This window comes from Geospiza fortis, unplaced genomic scaffold, assembly GCF_000277835.1.
Source record: "Geospiza fortis unplaced genomic scaffold, GeoFor_1.0 scaffold98, whole genome shotgun sequence".
In the NCBI taxonomy this organism is placed as follows: Eukaryota; Metazoa; Chordata; class Aves; order Passeriformes; family Thraupidae; genus Geospiza; species Geospiza fortis.
The window spans coordinates 1,109,029-1,115,222 of NW_005054306.1; the positions used below are offsets into that span (position 1 = coordinate 1,109,029).

Below are 6,194 nucleotides of genomic sequence, written 5' to 3' on the forward strand. Positions count from 1 at the left end.
GGGCTGCCACCCGTTCGTGCCAGCATCCCCCGGCAAGGCACCGCCGCCTCCCGGTCCAGCGTGGGATGCTGGCGAGGGCTGATGTGCAGCCCGGGTGGCAGTCACCTCTCCTTGGCGCACGCTTGGCTTTCGAGAGCCAATTCGCAGTGTTCTGCTCTTCCTTGGCATTATAATATAATTCCATAAGGTGTTTGTGTTTCGTTTTGCTTTTTTTTTTTTTTTTTTAGGAGAATGTAATTTCTAGCATACGTATGTAGCTATATAATAGGTTAGATTCATCATTGGCTGATATGCAACCGTAAATAATTCGTTCAAGTTAATTGCAGATTAAGTTTCTTGGCCCAGTATATTTCCTTTCTTTGTATATGCTTTTAAATTGGCTTCTCCCTCTGTGCTGTTTAGCTCTAGAGATCGAATTCTTCTCTTGGTTGCACAGATGTAAAAAAAGAATACTTATACCCACATAAGTAATGGTGCTGAGCTGGGAGTAGGAAGGAGGGTGGAACTACCTCACAGTAGTACTTTCTATCTATTAAAAAGATCAAGGCTGTCATTGTAAGTAATATGTGATTCCAAATAAGGCTATATGGATTAGATCTCTTGGTTGCAAGTCTTAATCAAAATCAGCTGACTTTAAACACTGTCTTAAGCCACAGCGAGTCAGTGGTCTTGCGCATCTCTGCTTTTAATTTGGTTTTGGTGTGAAATTGTATAGCTTCATTGACTTTGCTGGTGTTAAATTCACACAGTAGAGTATATGTCCATATGGTCTGAAACTGCTTTTCTCAGATCTCTGTATAATAGTGGATCATTTTAATAATACCTGTTTTACTGGAGGTAGGATTCATCTCACATAACTTTTCTCAGGTTAGCTAGCTACTCTAAAGCAGTCTTCTGGGTTTTCTTTGTGGCCATCTCCAGAGAATAATTCATCTTGCCTTTCTCTGGATAGGCTGGCTTTCTCTCAAAGCACTAATTCTTTGCTGTCAATAGAGGAAGCCCAGGAGACTGGCATACGATAGTTGCCTGTGGTTTAGATGGCTGTGAATTTAAAAGAGATGAATCCCGCTTTAGCATACCATGGTGACCTTACCAGATACCTACTGTACTGCATTTTGTGCAAGGTGCAGCTAGGGATATTCCAGCCAGCCAAGCCAATGAACAAGGCTGTTCAGGTGGCACTTGGAAGCACCACTTTCTCAATTTTTGTGTTGTAAATCTTGGTTCATCATGTTAACCTGCCCTCTGCCATGTACTGCTCATGTGGTTTTGGCATGGGAGCCCCAAGGCCATAGCTTGTGTGTGACCTGCTGGTTTATACCCTGTGAGGTGCCCTGTAATGCAGAACTTGTTGTCATGTTAGTTCTGACTAAAGAGCCAGAAAGCCAACTAAGAAATTCTATTTCATAGAATCATAGAATGGTTTGGTTGGAAGGGACCTTAGAGATCATCTTGTTCCACCCCCCCCTGCCATGGGCAGGGACACGTTCCACTAGACCAGGTTGCTCCAAGCCCCATCAAGCCTGACGTTGAACATTTCCAGGGATGGGGCATCCACAGCTTTTGTGGGCAACCTAACTCAATCCCCAGTTTTTAGCTTTCTGTCAAGAATGTTCCTTAATAATTAACCTCATTGATACTTTTAATTTCTTCTGAACCTGGGCACTCCCCTGGCCAACCTTGAGAAATCATTGTTAGCATCTTTGATACACCATTGGCACCTAATTGAGCCTTGAGAGTCATCCCTTAGCTTTTAGTACCTTTAGCAGTACCTAGAACAGGTAAAATGGAAATGGTAATTTCATTTTCTGTCAAGCTAATAATTTAAGCTTTTTTTCCTTTCAGTATGAACATTTTAGGAGGAGCTACCAGGCTTTTAAAAGAACTCAGTGTACTACTGCTTCACTGTTGCCTGATGTTACAAAATTAAACTGCTATTGTCTGTGAAAATTTCTGTAAAACCCATCCCTGCTAATTAAAGATGCCCTCACAGAGCTGTCTTTCTTGAGTGGAAGGCATTAGACATGTGAATACAAATGGATTTTCTCACACTGTCAGGCTGAGACTTTATTTGAAAAACGATAGCAAAAACATTCTGAGAATATTTAAAGTTGTAATCCATGAAGCTTTGACTGTCTTTTTGCACTTACAGAATGTAAGTGCATATGTAATGCACACATATATAGGGAGAGTTATCTAAGAAAAATACTACTTGGTCTAAGAGCTAAACAGCAGCCAAACTGGGACCTTTTACCCTAAACCATGCCATCCCTGTGTTGCATACTAGTGATTTGGCAGCACACAGAGAATCATGGAGTTGTTAAGGTTGGAAGAGACTTCTAAGATCATCAAGTCCAACCATCAACCCAGCACCACCACCATGTTCACCACTAAACCATGTCTTCAGATGCCATATGCATGTGTTTTCTCAACACTGGAAAGGATTGCACTCCTCCACTTGCCTGGGTAGTCAGTGTTTTACAACCCTATGCTTTACAACCTTTTCTGTGAAGAAATGTTTCCTAATATCCAATCTAAACCTAACCCAGTGCAACTTGAGGCTGTTTCCCCTCACTTTTATCCTCCACTTGTTGTCTGGGAGAAGAGGCTGATCCCCACTTCACTACAGCCTCCTGTCAGGGAGTTGTAGAGAGCAATAAGGTCCCTTCTGAGCCTCCTTTCCTCCAGGCCAAACACCCCCAGCTTCCCCAGCCACTCCTTGTAAGACTTTTGCTTCAAGTTGTATGAGGAGCCACTTAAATCTACAGCTGTCATGTGGATGTCTCAGGTATCCTAATGTAACCAAATTGCTAATACCGGATCTCAGTTCAGCATTTTCCTCTTAAAAGATAAACTTGCCTAGCCAGGTCAATCAGTGAAAATAAAAGATTAACCTTTTATAATTTTGACAGGACGGACGTTTCCGAAGAAGGGTCAGACGTGTGTGGTGCACTACACAGGTAAGGCATGTTCTGGATGATCTTCTGCTTCACATTAAGAGTGATTTCCCACTTCAGATGTCTGTTGTATTTTTTGTTTTGTTCTGTCACCTGTAATCCATTGGATAATGTTTGGTTGGGTTTCCTGCCTGTTTCACTTCTAGCTGAGCTGTTCAGGCTACAGCAGCTAGATGTGCCTGCTGGCAGATTTGCCATGGCTAGCATTCAGTGGTGGGAGCTTTGCAGAAGAAGCTGCAGACCTGATTCATGAAGCCATTTTATTAGCTAATGAAATTGAGCATGAAACAGTCAAAATGCTGGGTTCATATTTTTACAGCCTCTTGTCTTGACACAGACAATTAATGATTGTATATATCTTAAAAGCACGTGTCTATGTATTGGCAGTAAAATTCATTCCAGATTGAAGAGATCAATACCAGGTCTGTTTAAACACCTGCTTTATGGACTTGTGTTAATCTTAAGTAGTGAGCTGGTTAATGGAGCTGCTTATGCTGAAGAAGAAAATGTTCTTTAAATCAGTTTATGGTGTTATGCTTTGTGTGTAGTTATGTAAGTTGTCAAAGGATGCAAAAATGTCTGCAGTCCGAGTCTCCAACTGGGAAGTTCACTTCAGCAGCTGCCATTTTATGAGATATTTTCCTTAAGAAGCTAGCATGCAGGTTGTGTAGGGATTGAAGCTTCTGATCTGGGCCTAGATAGTGAGGTAATGTTTTCCTCTAGTGTTCAGGATGATAGCAAAGTTCTCTCTGGTAACTGCTGCTTTCCTTCAGCTTTGTATTTGATTCTTACAACTGGAGCAAGATGGGAACATTTTCCAATAAATATGTCTAATGAAGTAAACCTGTTTGTATTTTCAATAAACCTTTTATATAACTTCAATAACACCACCATTCAGAAGGTTATGTGGGAGGTGGTGCACTGGCTTGGGGTGGAGGTTGTCTGGGTTTAAGCTCCCATATATACATTTATATATTCAAAGTATTTTGGTCTAATGAGGATTTCTAGTTTGAATTAGAAGATGTTCAACACATGGGTCTCCCATTCCAGTCTCAGCTCTTACAGGCATTTCTCTGTAACTTAGATATGAAAATAGATGTTTTGAAATTATTTTTGTGAAGATGCTTAAAGATGTTTCTCTTCCTGTCCAAACTTCAAAAGGTTTTATGAAATAAAATTGTCACCTCCCACCTCTAGTTAGTTCAAGATAAATTTAAATGTCAGAACTGAAATAGGCAAAAAAAATTTGAGCCTGGTGGCTCCCACAAAGCACATTTTTTCTGGATAACTTCAGAGAGTGTGAATGGTGAAATGTGAAAAGATAACAAGATGCTGCATACTGCTATTTCTATTAAGTAGTGTCTTAGATTAAGCTGTTGTAAGCTGGCTTTGACATAAAAGACTTCGTAAAAACTCTTTAAATCAATCTCTAGTGTAAACTGTGCTTTTTCCATACACCTTGCTGCTGGTGCTATGCAACTTCTCTTGCCTCCCAGATTAGAAGAGATATCAGGGAAGCTCATCACCTCAGTTCCACTGCTGCTGCCAGCAGTCTTTGGTGATGATGTTTTTAAGTTGAGCCCATGATTAGTGGATAAAGTGTTTCCTTCCTGTGATCTATAAGGCATGTGGGTAAGATGACTTGTAAGTGTTGAGTTTTAGTTTAAAACAGTTTTATCTGGATCCAGTACAGTTTCTTTTTGTACTGATAAGATTCTGGATGTGCCTGGTAATTATCTTGGAATGATCTCTGTCTTATTTATTCAATATACTTATCCTCACCACACTCCTCTGAGTCCTGCTTTAGGAATTGCATAGCTAAATTAGGGGGAAGTCTACAGAGAAATGCAGAACCTCTGCCTTGGCACCTAAAATGGGAGCTAGGAAAAACTAAGACACTTAGGTGCAGGGAAATGATCCAGAAATGCTGCTTTTCAGAGCTGCTTAATACTGTATAGCATATATAACTCTCAAGTGCTCTCCATATCCAGCTGATGTGAATCTCTGGAGCTGGGCACAGATACCTGTGAGGAGGTGTTGTGTTATGGGAGGTGAGGGAACCATGCACTGACTGACTCCATCTGGATCCAGAGATTGTTTGGCTCCCTAGAAAAGCCTGACCCCAGTGCAGTGCTTGGAGCAGAGCTCTGAATCCAGGATCAAGCAGAGCAGAGAGCCAAAACCACAGCCTGTGGGAGCCCATTTGGTGTGAATAACTGAACAGTTGTTTCAGACATGGCAAACCTATTCCCAGCTGGCTCTTGCAAGAGAAGAGGGTCATAACTCTGCCTGCCACATCCTGAACTGCAGCCATTACATTCCTGGGGAGAAGAGAGCTGAAATTTCCCACTCCTTCCAGTTTAGCTTTGGACACTGAGCGGTGGAGAGTGCAGGAGCCATGGCAAGGAAAGGAGCAGGCAAGAGGGTGAGTATTTGTTGCAGGAGTGGAACAAATATGGAAGGAGTTGTAGTGCAATCCCTGTCTTTGGGGATTAATTCAATACCTTTTTTGTTAATCCTAAGATTTTCCCATGTGGTGGTGCCAGCTGGGCAGGCCATGTCACTCCTTGCAGTGGCCCATCTGCTCTCACACCAGCACACACTGTGGGGATACAGCTCCTCAGCACAAGCGTGGTTGGTCCATGGTTGTGCATGCATAGAAAAACCTTGTCTGCCCACTAATTATTCCTGTCTCAAAAGGAGAGGAGAGGCTAAAATGGGTTCCCTTCTGCCAGAGCAAGTTATGACTCTTCAGGGAGACTCCAGTGAGGCTCTGTAGTGTCTTATTTCCCCTTTTGCCTTTGCTCTTGTAGGCATGCATTTACCATGTGATGGGGAGTGATGGCAGACAGCAAGGACAGGAAGGGACTGCTGGCACTGCAGGAGTAAAAGGCTCACAGCTGTTGTATTAAACACATTTACAACAATACATATGCAGTAATATATTATACAACTATACTTATGCATTACAGTAATACCTTATACCAGTTACATTACACCAGCATCTATCTCTATTTGTCGAGGTGGTCAAAGTAAATACCTTAAATGTCCCAAACCAAATCTCTCAACATAATTACTACTGGTTGGTGGCTCACCTATTCCCAGGTGTCTTGATTAGATAATCAGGTCTAGACCTCTATGTGGCTTCCACCTGCCACTCTCAGCTTCACCAACGCCGCCTCCCCCACTCCGTCCCAGTGGGTCACAGTAGCCCTAAACACTTTACACTAATACTTA

At 42.1% G+C, this 6,194-nt stretch overlaps 1 protein-coding gene across 1 annotated transcript in view; it reads left to right on the top strand.

Annotated features, from left to right (window-relative positions):
• Window positions 1-2,915: 2,915 nt before the first annotated feature.
• FKBP1B (FKBP prolyl isomerase 1B) overlaps window positions 2,916-6,194 on the top strand; it is a 42,949-nt gene continuing 39,670 nt past the window's right edge. Inside the window, exon 1 of the mRNA XM_014312082.2 lies at window positions 2,916-2,960. The gene's annotated coding sequence lies outside the window, so the exon portion shown is untranslated. The remainder of the gene's footprint in view (window positions 2,961-6,194) is intronic.